Source organism: Suncus etruscus, chromosome 15 (genome assembly GCF_024139225.1).
Source record: "Suncus etruscus isolate mSunEtr1 chromosome 15, mSunEtr1.pri.cur, whole genome shotgun sequence".
NCBI lineage: Eukaryota > Metazoa > Chordata > Mammalia > Eulipotyphla > Soricidae > Suncus > Suncus etruscus.
Window position 1 is genome coordinate 41,622,265 of NC_064862.1, and position 14,699 is coordinate 41,636,963.

Here is a 14,699-nt window from a genome sequence, read left to right on the forward strand (position 1 = left end):
AATACTCCCTATGCTGTGGGGTTATTCTTGGCTCTGCACTGAGGAATTAATTCCTGGCAGTGCTGAGGGACCATAAGAGATGCCAGGATGGAACTGAGATCAGTTGTGTGGAAGCACTCTACCCACTGAACTACTGCTTCATCCTGGCCTTGCATTTTCTTAATGCTTTGAATCTTGCATACTTGCCTGATTTCTATTTCTGTGTTGATCTTAATTTTAAAGGTATGACAAGTGGGGGCCAGAGGGAGAGTACAAGGTTCATAAGGTTCTTAACTTCTGGTAAATTTATCTGGAACTTTGCCTTTAGGTTAACTGGGATGATAACACTTGTAACCAATGTTTTTCTTTGCATTTATATTCACTGTACCTCCTTAATCTTTTTTTTTTTCTGTTGCTTTTATCTTGTTGATGGGAACAAGGTGTAGGCTTGCAGCTGAAGACTTAAGAGAACGGAGTTAATGGATCTCTGATTCTCCAACTGACATTCAGCATCAGACCTGAGAATAAAGACCCTTCTAGTATCTTCTGTTGAATTGAGCAGCATTTCTCATTGCACAGATTACTCTTTTTAGACTTTACAATATGAAACACTAAACTTTTGGGAGACTCGAAAGACTTCCGGTGCTTTGACCTTTTATTCATTGATTTTGGTGGAACAAGGTAGTTTTCTTGAAATTTGGAAAAAATGTGAAAGACTAGTGAGAGGAGAAAGTGTAAGTTTGAAAGAAACAGGCAGGATACAAGGAGAACACAGGATTGAAGAGAAGGCCTGACTTATTTGCAGCTTGTTTTTTTTTGGGGGGGGGGGCACAATCTGCTCCTGGAGGGCTCAGGAAACCTTGGCTCATTCAAGGATTTTATTTCCGCCCTTTTTTTGGGGGCAGGGTTTGGTTTTTGGGTCACACCGGCAGCACTCAGGGATTACTCCTGGTTCTACACTCAGAAATCGCTCCTGGCAGGGTTGGGGGATCTTATGGGATGCCGGGATTCAAACCATCGTCCTTCTGCACGCAAAGCAAATGCCCTACCTCCATGCTATCTCTGCCCCCCCCCCCTTTTTTTTTTCAAGGGGTTTATTTCCTAATGAATACCAATTCTCTCCTTTGTTTCCGTTGTCTTTGGGTGTTGGTTATTCTGCTGTTATGTTTCTTTATATCTGGCATATGAGCAACATCCTGTGTCTTTCCCTCTGACTGACTTCTCAGCTAATACTAGAACCCTCCATTTAGCAGCAAATTGCATAACTATCTAATGGCTGAATAGTATTCCATTCAGTGTGTACACCATAGTTTCTTCATCCAGTCACCTATTCTTGGACACTAAGGTTATTTACAGATTTTGGCAATTGTGGATGATGCTGCAAGAAACAAGTGCAAATATTTGTCTTTTTGGCCTTTGGGATATATTTCAAGAAGTGGAATTGCTGGGTCAAATGAAAGCTCACTTCCTAGGCTTTTTTTTTATTATTATTTGTTTGTTTTTGGGTCACACCCAGCAGCGATCAGGGGTTGTTGTTACTCCTGGCTGTGTGCTCAGAAATCGCCCTTGGCAGGCACGGGGAGCCATATGGGATGCCGGGATTCGAACCACTGTCATTCTGGATGTAAGGTAGATGCCCTACCTCTAGGCCCCACTACTCTCCAGCCCCACTTCCTAGGCTTTTTAAGAATATTGCTTTCCAGGGGCTAGAGAGCACAGCGGTAGGGCGTTTGCCTTGCATGAAGCTGATTCGAACAGACATTAGTTTGAATCCCAGCATCCCATATGGTCCCCTGTGCCTGTTAGGAGCTACTTCTGGGCGCAGAGCCAGGAGTAACTCCTGAGCACTGCTGGATGTGACCCCCTCCCTAAAAATACTATTTTTCAGAAAGCTGGACTAATTGACATTCCCACTAGCAGTGAGTAAGCCCCTTTCTCCCTGCAAACATGCCAGCACTGATTGTGAGTCTGAGTTGATGGGGGACACTACCGGTGATGCTCAGGTTACTCCTGACTATGCTCAAATTACTCTTGGAGACCATAGGGAATACTGGGGGTTGAATTTGGGTCTACTACATGCAAGGCAAATAAATGCTATACCTCCCCCCCCCTTTTCTGATTTTTGATGTGACAGTCTGGTATGAGATGACATCTTGTTTGGATTTGCATCTCTGGAGATCAGTGATGCTGAGCATTTTTTGGTTTTGGGGTCATACCTGGCAGCACTCGGGTTACTCCTGGCTCTATGCTCAGAAATCACTCCTGGTAGGCTTGGGGGACTATATGGGATGCCGGGATTTGAACCCCTGTCCTGCATGCAAGGCAAATGCCCTACCTCTATGCTCTCTCTAGCCCAGGTGCTGAGCATTTTTTTATGTGCCTTTTAGCCATTTTATATATATATATATATATATTTTTTTTTTTTGGTTTTTGGGCCACACCCGGTAACGCTCAGGGGTTACTCCTGGCTATGTGCTCAGAAGTTGCTCCTGGCTTGGGGGACCATATGGGACACCGGGGGATCGAACCGCGGTCCGTCCAAGGCTAGCGCAGGCAAGGCAGGCACCTTACCTTTAGCGCCACCGCCCGGCCCCATTTTATATTTTTTTGAGGAAGATACTTTATCTATTTCTTTTTTTTTTTTTTTTTTTTTGGTTTTTGGGCCACACCCGGTAACGCTCAGGGGTTACTCCTGGCTATGTGCTCAGAAGTCGCTCCTGGCTTGGGGGACCATATGGGACACCGGGGGATCGAACCGCGGTCCGTCCAAGGCTAGCGCAGGCAAGGCAGGCACCTTACCTCTTGCGCCACCGCCCGGCCCCTACTTTATCTATTTCTAAATTTTATCTTCAAAACTAGACTTTCAGGGCCCGAAGAGATAGCACAGCGGCGTTTGCCTTGCAAGCAGCCGATCCAGGACCAAAGGTGGTTGGTTCTAATCCTGGCGTCCCATATGGTCCCCTGTGCCTGCGAGGAGCTATTTCTGAGCAGACAGCCAGGAGTAACTCCTGAGCACCGGCCCGGTGTGCCCCCCCCCAAAAAAAAAACAAACAAAAAACGACTTTCAGACTAGGCAATTGATGTTTAAAGATTTCCTCAGGAACCTTTGAGACTATTGAGTAGGTGGTTGGATTTTTTTTTTTTTTTTAATTTGGTAACACCCAGCCTGCTTTCCTGCACGTGGGTGGACTGAACAGTATAAACAAACGTGGGCTATTGAATTTGACCAGTAGGATCCCAAGTCAAATTTGTGTCCGTTTATGCATTCAATTGATCTCTGGAACTGGTCTTCAGATCTTCACCATATCTGGACACAACAAATCTAAGGTCTGGGACCGGAGTGATAGCACAGTGGTAAGGTGCCTTGCACATGGCCAACACAGAAAGAATGAAAGAATGGTGGTTCGAATCTCATGGTGCCCCGAACCTGCCAGGAGCAACTTCTGAGCAACTTCTGAGCATAGAGCCAGGAGTAACTCTTATGCACCACCTTGTGTGACCCCAAAGCAGCAAAAAAAAAAAAAAAAAAAAAAAAAGGCATCTATGGTCTGACTCAGTCATTCTAGTTTGGGTAAGGGTTTAGAACTCTAGTACAGTCCCAGCTGTGAGTCACATGGCTTACTGAACAGTGGCCCACTTTGCTAGCAAGGCAATGAATGGTACCTTCACTTGTAAGCTGATCATGAACACTTTCTGAAATTAAAGCTTTAGTGCTTTAAACTTAAGATACTGGGTTTTGTTTTGAAAGTTAGCTGCACTGTGTTTAAACGCACAGAGCTCCCCAACACATAGCTGCAACTTTCCTAAAGTTTGGTAATGAAACCAGGCTGTCTTGAAAGCAACCCCAACCCAAGAGTAGCTTGATCTTAATCTTACATGCCATATTTTTGTTTACCATGGACACATTTGTGAAAATATCTTGAAGTATGTGTATTAGTGCATACATGATGGCTGGCTTCTTTAGGCAAAGATTGTTTTTGTTTGTTTTGTTTTTGGGTCATACCCGGCAGCGCTTAGGGGTTACTCCTGGCTCTATGCTCAGAAATCATTCCTGACAGGCTCAGGTGACCATGTGGGATGCCAGGATTCAAACCACAGTCCTGCATGCAAGGCAAATGCCCCACCTCCATGCTATCTGACCCTGGGCAAAGATGTTTTTTTGGTCTCACATTCTGTACTTAAAGAACATTTAAAATAGCTTACCCGTCTATAACAGTGCTGTAAGCATGTCACTAAACTGGAATTTACGTTTGATCTGAAACTAGGATCAGGAGTTTGCTTTGGTCTGTCCTCAGCACTGCACGGACCTCTTCACACCTGGAGTTGGGGCAGAAACTGCAGAGGTGACCGTGGTTTCAAATCTCAGCACTGCAGTGTGTGAGCATCCCCCTCCAAAAAATAAAAATGTGAACCTGGTTGAGGTGTGCATGTTAAGAGTGTATACATGGGAAGAATGCTGCTCTGGAAAGTGATTTTAATGGGTTGGTTGGTTTGGTTTGGTTTATGGGCCACACCCGGTGACGCTCGGGTTACTCCTGGCTAAGCGCTCAGATGTCGCTCCTGGCTTGGGGGACCATATGGGACGAACCGCGGTCCGTCCTAGGCTAGCGCTGGCAAGGCAGGCACCTTACCTCTAGCACCTTGGCGCTGGCCCCTAAATGGGTTGTTTTTTGTTTGGTTGGTTTTGGGCCACAGCCAGCAGTGCTCAGGGTCATGGTTACTCCTGGCTCTATGCTCAAATCGCTCCTCGCAGGCTTGCGGGGGGTGGGGGCATATGGGTTGCTGGAATTCGAACCACCGTCCTGCATGCAAGGCAAACACTCTGCACTCTGAAATCAATCTTGTCAGGGTAGGGGAACCTATAGTATGCTGCGAATCAAACCCGAGGCAAATGCCCTATCTATGCTATTGCTCTGACCCTGGTAATTTTTTTTATTTTAGAAGCTTTGTTTGGGGGCCGGGAAGGTGGCGCTAGAGGTAAGGTGTCTGCCTTACAAGCGCTAGCCAAGGAACGGACCACGGTTCGATCCCCCGGCGTCCCATATGGTCCCCCCAAGCCAGGGGCGATTTCTGAGCACATAGCCAGGAGTAACCCCTGAGCATCAAACGGGTGTGGCCCAAAAACCAAAAAAAAAAAAAAAAAAAAAAAGAAGCTTTGTTTGGTTTTAGGGTCACACCTGCCAGTGCTGGGCGGAGGTTTCATGTAGTATTGGAGATTGAACCAGGGTCAACGATGTGTAACCAAGTGCCTTAACCTCTGATCTGTCTCCCCTACCTGAGAAGTAGAGATTTTTTGTTTCCCTAGATAGTTCAACCTATCCCATATGAGAGAATCATCTCCAAATGCCCTCCCACTTCCTTTGTTACTTACTGTTTGTTTGATTTTTGGTTTTGTTTGACTGGGGGGTAAAACCACCCCGGTGTTCTCAGTGCTCAGCGATCACTCCAGGTGAGCCAGGTGCAAGGCAAGCTCCTTACTTGCCTCTCTGGCCCCTGTTTGTTTTGATTTTATATACAGCTCAAACTTGTTGAGCTTGGTAAAGTGTTTTAATCGACACCTTAGAATCTTGGAGGTTGATTATTACCCTTTTATAGCTTAAAGAATCTTCCTAGTGTTGCATGGTTAATGGAGAAACACAGGATCTTTTTTCTCCAGCCTCATTGAGGTCTGATTTACTCAAATGGTATGTATTGGAGGCCGGGCAGTGGCGTTAGAGGTAAGGTGCCTGCCTTGCCTGCGCTAGCCTAGGACGGACCGTGGTTCGATCCCCCGGTGTCCCATATGGTCCCCCAAGCCAGGAGCGACTTCTGAGCGCATAGTCAGGAGTAACCCCTGAGCGTCACGGGGTGTGGCCCAAAAACCAAAACAAACAAACAAAAAAAACAAAACAAAAGAAATGGTATGTATTGGACTAGGAAGACAGCTTAAAGGGCTAGAGCAGGGGTCTCAAACTCGCGGCCCGCGGGCTGTTTGCGGCCCTCCGTACAACATTTTGTGGCCCACGGCCGGCCTTCAAATATCGCAGTATTCGCGATTATTTGCTTACCGAATAATCGCATGAGTAAGAAAAAAATCGCATTAAACATTCGCATACCCCGAGCAGTTCCGTTCGGGGTATGCAAATGTTTAATGCGATTTTTTGCGTTTTTTTTCCTTACTAATGCGATTTTTTTTGGGGGGGGGGGCACACCCGGTGATGCTCAGGGATTACTCGTGGCTGTCTGCTCAGAAATAGCTCCTGGCAGGCACGGGGGATCATATGGGACACCGGGATTCGAACCGACCACCTTAGGTCCTGGATCGGCTGCTTGCAAGGCAAAGGCCGCTATGCTATCTCTCTGGGACCACTAATACGATTTTTTATTGTGAATATTCGGTAAGCAAAATCCCTTATGCGGCCCTGCCTCACCCCGACTTTGCCTCCTGTGGCCCCCAGGTAAATTGAGTTTGAGACCCCTGGACTAGAGCATATGCTTTGCATGCAGGAGATCCAGATTTACTACCTGGCACTGTATGGTCCTCTGAACACTGCTTAGGTGTGACCCTCAAACAACAAAAGTTGTGTATATTATAAATGGTCTTTTGATATAAGTATACATTATGAAGTGATTATTACAGATTATCCTTTTATTTTTTGTATGTGTGGATGAGAATACTTAAATGGTCCATAAGTTCCCCCTGTGTAGTACATTATACTTACCATGCATTTCACATTTCCAGAACTTAATCTTGAAATTTTGTGAGTTTCAGGGGCCATACTCAGCAGTGCTGAGGCTTACAGCTAGCTTTGTGATCAGGGATCAAATCTGGTGGTGCTCAGAGGGAATGTGAGGGGACATATAGAACTAGGGTTGTCGGGGCTGGGAAGGTGGTGCTAGAGGTAAGGCGTCTGCCTTGCAAGCGCTAGCCTAGGACGGACCGAGGTTCAATCCCCTGGCATCCCATATGGTCCCCCCAGGCCAGGGGCGATTTCTGAGTGCATAGCCATAGCCAGGAGTAACCCCTGAGAGTCAAACCGGTGTGGCCCAAAAACCAAAAAAAAAAAAGAACTAGGGTTGTCTGTGCAGAGCAAGTATTTTTCTTCTGTACTATACAGCCTTAAATTTTTGTTGCTATTTTGTGGGAGGTTTTTCACAATTGTAGGTATTTGGGGACTACTGGCATGAGTTGCTGAATATCAAATCCAGGCCTCCCACATGTGAAGATTGTACTCCATCCCATTGAATCTTGGAATCTAATTATTTTATAACTTTTCTTTTAAATAAAAAATGTACCTTTTTTGGTTGTTTTATTTTGGGGGCCATACCCAGTGATGTCCAGAGATTATTTCTGTCTCTATACTCAGGAACTATTTCTGATCATGTTCAGGGGAATCACATAGAATGCTGAGGATTGAACCTGGATCCATGCATGTATGGCAAGTGCCCTACATTGAAAGTCTGGTCCAAATTGTAGCAATTCAGCCCCTGAAGAGATTGATTGATCGTGGGATGGAGAATGAGGCCTTTTTCTTCCAGCTCGGAGCACGCATCTGCCACCCTGTCTAGCCCACGGTTCTCAGGAGAAACGGCTGGTAAACAGCTCACAGACAGTCAGGCTCGTGGAAATATTCGCTTTATTCGGAGGACAAAACTGAAGTCCAAAGACTCAGCTTCAGTTCCAGCCAGCCAAAAGCCCCCGCCTTCCACAGACCCTTGCTCTTATACCCCAGAGTCAGGTACCACCCAATGGTGGGATCAGATACCAAGTAATGGTGGAAGCAGAATCAGGTCCTACCCTAGGGTGGGGCCAGAATGCCAGGTCACACCCTAGGGTAGGGCACAATCACCTAATCAGTTTAGGGTGAGCAACATAGTAATCCCCCAAAATATTTACATACACAACAATTCCCCCGTTTGTTTTTAGTAAACAAACAATATTGTCTACAATTATTAAAAGAAAAATTAGTCAATAATAAAAGAGTGGCTGTTTGCATAAGCGCATCACAGGAAAATGTAAAAAAAAACTTCTAACCTAAGCACAGGGTATCTAAAACCAGAAACATGTATCAAGGAATCAACTACAAGCTCCTGAGTAGATAAATCTAAGACGTACATAGATCTTTCGAAGAGACACCAGAAAGGTTGTGTAGCAGGCAAGAAGAAGCACCTTTTCTTTATTTGTTGTTGTTGTTGGGTTTTGGATCACACCTGGCAGTGCTCAGGAGTTACTCCTGACTCCACGTTCAGAAATCGCTCCTGGCAGATACCAGCATTTGAACCAATGAACTTCTGCATGAAAGGCAAACGCCTCACCTCCATGCTATCTCTCCAGCCCCATTTTCATTCAAGTTCAGGTAGACCAGAAAGCCCATCTTTGAGGTCAATGAACTAGACCTTTATTTCGGAAGAAAAGGCACACCCTCTGCACAGTGGGGAGCCACTGCAATGATGATCAATAGGTATCTGAACTTAGTCCAAGTTCTTAATCCAGTCTGAAGTTCATAAGATGTCTGAAATTGATGTCGATTATTTATAGATGGGAGCTTAAGTCACAAACCAAAACAAAATGTTTAAGGCAGAGACCCTCCCTGTGTAAATAAACAACTTGAGGGCCCATCCAAAATGGATGGAACCTTCTATAAACCTAGTATTTTGCCTATGATGCGCCCACGCAAAAAACCCTGAGAACAGACAAAAATATTTAGGAAATTATAGACAATAATATCTAACTCACAAACCTAAAGTCAAGAAAGCAAAACCTTAATGTAATACAACATCGATTCCTAAGATTAAAAACTAAAATAGAAAAACATTAATTACGATAGTCAAAAGAAGTGTAGTACCAAATATAACTTCAAAGGATTACAGTTATAGGAAAAACAACAGATGAAATTTCTACAGAGTTCAATACCAATCTGTAAATATGAGGGGTCTGGAACTCCAAAAAGACCGGCAGAAGACACTTGATGGGTCTGGAAAAGCGGGTTGAAGCCTTGTACAGGAGATAACATCAAGCTGAATGAAGAAGGAAGGCCAGTACAGTCATCCATGTGTTGGGGCATCCCCAAGCGTTACATTATTACATCATGAGTTGGTTGGGCTTCTGCATTTCCTTTGGGATCGGTGCAATCTTGGGGTAGCCATTGTAGAAATGGTCAACAATAGCACTGTGTATGTGGATGGAAAACCAGAAATTCAGATAGCACAGTTTAACTGGGATCCAGAGACTGTGGATCTTATCCATGGATCTTTTCTCTGGGGTTACATTGTGACACAAATTCCAGGTGGCTTCATTTCCAACAAGTTTGCAGCATATATGGTGTAAAACTCCAACAGTCACGGATTTCTTCTTCCAGCCGAGATCAGGAAGCTTGTAGTTGTGGGTGAAGGAGATGAGTTGCACATGTGAAGGGAATCCTGAAAATTAAAATGTTAAGGACTAGGAAGAGAGAAGGAAGGATAAGGAAGACTAAATTGGGGAAGATAAAGTTAGGAAAAAGGGAACTATATACAAAATATGCAGAACAGACAGACACTAAACAAGACATACACATACAGACTTCACAAAAAATATGGCCATAACACTCACTCATACTAAAAAATATTTGTTGGAAAGGATCCAAAATAGAGCAAAAGAAAAGAGAATTCAGCTGAATCAACTAAAAGTGCCTTAAAATGTAATAGCCGGCAATTGTTTCAAATTCAAAAAAAAATTTTTTTTTTATGGCAGAACAGAGCAGATCTGAAAGAGAATTTCATGCGTAATACAAACATGGAAAACTCTACTATAAGTGTATATCAGTATATATACAAAGTTATTGTATAACAGTAACTTTATGATAATCAATCATAGGCAAGAAGCACTGTGAAGAAAGTCCACCTAAAATTATCATTATGTCAGCGTCCTAAAACCTAAATTGATGGAAATAAAGAAATGATGTTAAAATAAAAAGATAAAAGTCGTTAAATGAGTATACCTAGAAAGAAAAACAACATTAATATGATGAGAAATTTCTCTTTCAGGTGAACCTTGACTAAATTAATTTGTAAAATTTCATGATTAACTGATTAGGTGATTGTGCCCTACCCTAGGGTGTGACCTGGCATTCTGCCCCCACCCTAGGGTAGGACCTGATTCTGCTTCCACCATTGGTTGGTATCTGATCCCACCATTGGGTGGTACCTGACTCTGGGGTATAAGAGCAAGGGTCTGTGGAAGGTGGGGGCTTTTGCTGGCTGGAACTGAAGCTGAGTCTTTGGACTTCAGTTTTGTCCTCCGAATAAAGCGAATATTTCCACGAGCCTGACTGTCTGTGAGCTGTTTACCCGCCGTTTCTCCTGAGAACCGTGGGCTAGACAGGGTGGCAGATGTGTGCTCCGAGCTGGAAGAAAAAGGCCTCATTCTCCATCCCACGATCAATCAATCTCTTCAGGGGCTGAATTGCTACACAAATAAGCAATGTAACTATCTATTAGGACAATTTGTTGATTGGTTATTAACTGGCTTCAGGTTTGGGTACCCCCATGCATATATAGTTTCAACTCTCAGCATGTTCATTGAGGCCTTAAAAAAGATGCCATAAAAGATGTGGGAACAGGCAGAGAAGCTTCAATAACTTTCGTATTTGGGGGTTAACAGCATTGATACTTTTGATCCTGGTGCCAATTTGGGTTTCTCAGGTATGGCCAACTTTTTTATCCACCATTCTGATCTGTTCTGTCATCTATAGTCCTAGTGCTTGTAAGTTTATTATTTCTTCTTCTTCTTCTTCTTCTTCTTCTTCTTCTTCTTCTTCTTCTTCTTCTTCTTCCTTCTTCTTCTTCTTCTTCTTCTTCTCTTCTTCTTCTTCTTCTTCTTCTTCTTCTTCTTCTCTTCTTCTTCTCCTTCTCCTTCTCCTTCTCCTCCTTCTCCTTCTCCTTCTCCTCCTCCTACTCCTTCTCCTTCTCCTTCTCCTTCTCCTTCTCCTTCTCCTTCTCCTTCTCCTTCTCCTTCTCCTCCTCCTCCTCTTCTTCTTCTCTTCTTCTTCTTCTTCTTCTTCTTCTTCTTCTTCTTCTTCTTCTTCTTCTTCTTCTTCTTCTTCTCTTTCTCCTCTTTTCCTTCTCCTCTTCTTCTTTCTCCTCTTCCTCCTCCTCCTTCCTCTTCCTCCTCCTTCTTCCTCCTTCTTTTGGCTTTTGGGTCACACCCGGCAGCACTCAGGGGTTACTCCTGGCACTATGCTCAGAAATTGCTCCTGGCAGGCTACGGGGACCATATGGGTTGCTGGGATTCGAACCACTGACCTGCATGCAAGGCAAATGCCCTGCCTCCATGCTATCTCTTGTAAGTTTTCTTCTTTATGAAACTTCTTTTGGGCAAACTTCTTTCACTGGTATATGATTTTCAGCTCAGCAAAATTCCTTTCCTTTGCTTTTCCTTGACCATTTCTGGTTTCTCCAGCCCCCTAATTTAACTTCTTTATGCTCTTTTGTTGTTATTGCAGGGAAGGGTGTGAGTTGGAGTCACATTTAGCAGTGCTCGGGTTACTTCTGGTGCTGGGCTCATGTGTTGCTCTGGGAGGTGTACTATACTTTGGGAGACCATATTCAGTGTCAGGGACCCAATCTAAGTCAGCTGCTTGCAAGGTGAACCCTTTACAATCTCTCTTTGGTACTATGATGTTTTTCAGTGCTGTGTAAGTAACATTAAAAATGTATAAGCATTGGGGTCGGAGAGATAGCACAGCATTAGGGCGTTTGTCTTGCATTCGGCTGACCCAGGACAGACAGACCCGGGTTCAATTCCCAGCATCTCATATGGTCCCCCTGAGCCTGCCAGGAGCAATTTCTGAGTGCAGAGCCAGGAGTAACCCCTAAGCGCTGCTGGTTGTGGCCCCAAACCAATCTATATATATAATTATATATATTATATATTATTTGCACATATAAAAAAGCCAGCTCCCAGGGGCTAGAGAGATAACAGCGGTGTTTGCCTTGCAAGCAGTCGATCTAGGACCTAAGGTGGTTGGTTCAAATCCCGGCATTCCATGTGGTCTCCCATGCCTGTCAGGAGCTATTTTTGAGCAGATAGCCAGGAGTAACCCCTGAGCACTGCCGGGTGTGGCCCAAAAACAAAACAAAACAAACAAACCAAAAAGCCAGCTCCATAGACTCTATTCTCAAAAGAGATATATACCAAACTGTGAAAAAATTGCGTAAAACATTCCAAGAGCCTAATTTATGCACATCTATTATTTTGGGGGGAAGCCATACCCAGTGGTACTCAGAAGTCACTCCTGGCAGGCTTCAGGGGATCATATGATATGACAGCAATTGAACTTGGGCTCGTCCCAAGTCAGCTGCGTGCAAGGCAAATGCCCTACTGCTGTGCTATCACTCCGGTCCCAATATCAGTTATTTTCAAAGATAGTTTTCACTTTAATTTAATCAATAACTAATTGGGAAGACCTCTACTATGTGCAAGATGCAAAAAATACAAAGATGAAATAGGGTAATTTTTCTATTATACAGAATGACTTTGTTATAGTTATTGTGATTTCTCAGAAATAGTAGTCATTGTGGGATGCATTCTGCCTGCTTCTCTCTTGGGATAACCAACACATAGGTCACATAAATGAAAATGGCAATCTTAGAAGCCATGCTAGCTGCACCCAATCACCACCAACTGCTGCTTCGCCAGTGGCCTAATTTCACCTCTTAACCATTGATCTCTGCAGAGGTATCAAACCCACGAAAACTCCAGATGTGCCAGTATTGAGATTGAAATCTCTGGGACTTTTTGGAGTGAGTGCAGGCACTATCTACCTGCCTTTTGTCGTACTTTTGGAAGCTCTGGCAGCTGAAACTACCTCCCACAAAAGCCAAAATATTGGCTCAAGCTTGAAATTCCTGGTCCACATGACAACTCCTCAATATTTTCAATACTACCATCCCAGTAGAAATACACCAATTTAAGTGTTGGCATGGGTTCACAACCACCTAATGTTCAGAAACAAAACAATAGGGAATCAACTAGCAACAAGTCACTTAGCAGACCTAACAATGACAGTGGCTGTACTTACTATATACTAAAAATACATACATACATGTATGTATACACACTATATAGTGTACTATATGCTTACTATATACTATACATACATATATATATATAACATAGAGTATACTATATACTTATTATAATAATATACTTATACCTTCAGTCAAGTTTTTGAGAATTCCCACCGTTACAAAGAAGCAGAAAGGAAGGAAGACTCTGGCACCATCTAGTGGCAACATCTCTGCCCCTGAACCCAGCTGTCTTTCTGAACAGGGATTTTGTCCCAGTTTGAATATGTCCTGGAGTTGGAGTGTGGGGCACTTGGACACCTGTGAAGTGTGAGCAAATTCATGAGAGTCTCAGAGATGAGAGACTCAGCAGTCCTCTAGCACTAAAATGTGATTATTTGTAAATTGCTAATAGCAAAGTAAAAATACTTCAGTATTTCTTTTTTTGGATCACCTCCCGCAGTGCTCAGGGGTCACTCCCAGTTTTATGCTGGGGACTAGGGTGCGGCGAGGGACCATCAGGTATCAGGGATAGAACCCAGCCATCCTGCATGCAAAGCACATTGTACTACCTCCTCTTGGGCCCCTGAACGCTTCTTTCTTTTCTTTTTTTTCTTTTTTCTTTTAAATATGGAACACTTCACGAATTTGCGTGTCATCCTTGCGCAGGGGCCATGCTAATCTTCTCTGTATTGTTCCAATTTTAGTATATGTGCTGCTGAGGCGAGCACGAATATTTATTTCTTTAGGGAGAAAAAGTTTGTTCTGGAAAATATATCACGTTGACATTCTGTGAAGTCTTGTTTCAAGTCTCCCAAAATTACCCTTTTTTTTAAAGCCAGTCAAATTGAGCAGTGTGTGTGTGTGGGGGGGGTTATATACCAACTTTTGTGATACTAACATTAATAAGTTCTGATAAACCACTGCATCGGACCAGCCTACTCTTTCTTTGAACTATACTGGTAATGCTCAGGACATAATCCTGGGTCTGTGCTCTGAAGTCACGCCTGGTGGTATGTGGGCGACCGTACACCCACATATTCTATGGAACTCTGAATGAATTTTTCACTGCTGCCTGATTCAAGCCATAAGTTTGCTTAGCCCCGAGCCAAAAAGAAACTCTGCAAATAAATTTAGCCCGGCACACAGAATCTGGCTTAAACCAGATTCCTTAACCTTTCCATGGAACCTGTTTTTGTAACTGCTCTCAAAAACGTAATTATAGATAGGTTTTTGTAAGGTTTAAACTGTAATCCTTATTGCTTGCACAAAAGAAAGATCTATTAACTATTTGTTTAAGGATTTGCTTCCCCTCCCCCCCATCCTGCCAGGTTCCTCTTTATCCTTCCCGCCATCAAAATGTGTTTTTGCTCCCATTGGTTAAAATCGTTGTACCTGTACAAATCTGATTGGTTTAAGTTTCAATCCTATGTTGCTGCTCCTCCCACTGAAGCAGGGCATAAAAGCCCTGCTCTCTCCCTCAATAAACCTCTTGACTGGCTTACGTCACCAGGAGCCATTCTACTAATTTCTACAGCTTAATTTTTTAGGTGTTCACAAAAGAGCTTAACACTCGCGAATTATTTGTAGCTGCTTTTTGCCTTCTGTCCCGGTTGAGAGAAAGCTGCCGGCCGGAATTTTCTCCCAGCAAAGGGCAGGAGCAGAGGAAGTTACAGTGGTATTTTTTTTTTTTT

The 14,699-nt window shown here is 43.7% G+C and overlaps 1 non-coding gene across 1 annotated transcript; it reads right to left on the bottom strand.

The window, feature by feature from the left end:
• Nucleotides 1-13,629: 13,629 nt before the first annotated feature.
• Nucleotides 13,630-13,736, bottom strand: LOC126031572 (U6 spliceosomal RNA). Its single transcript, XR_007503404.1, has one exon. It is a non-coding gene; the product is annotated as a U6 spliceosomal RNA (small nuclear RNA).
• Nucleotides 13,737-14,699: the final 963 nt, after the last annotated feature.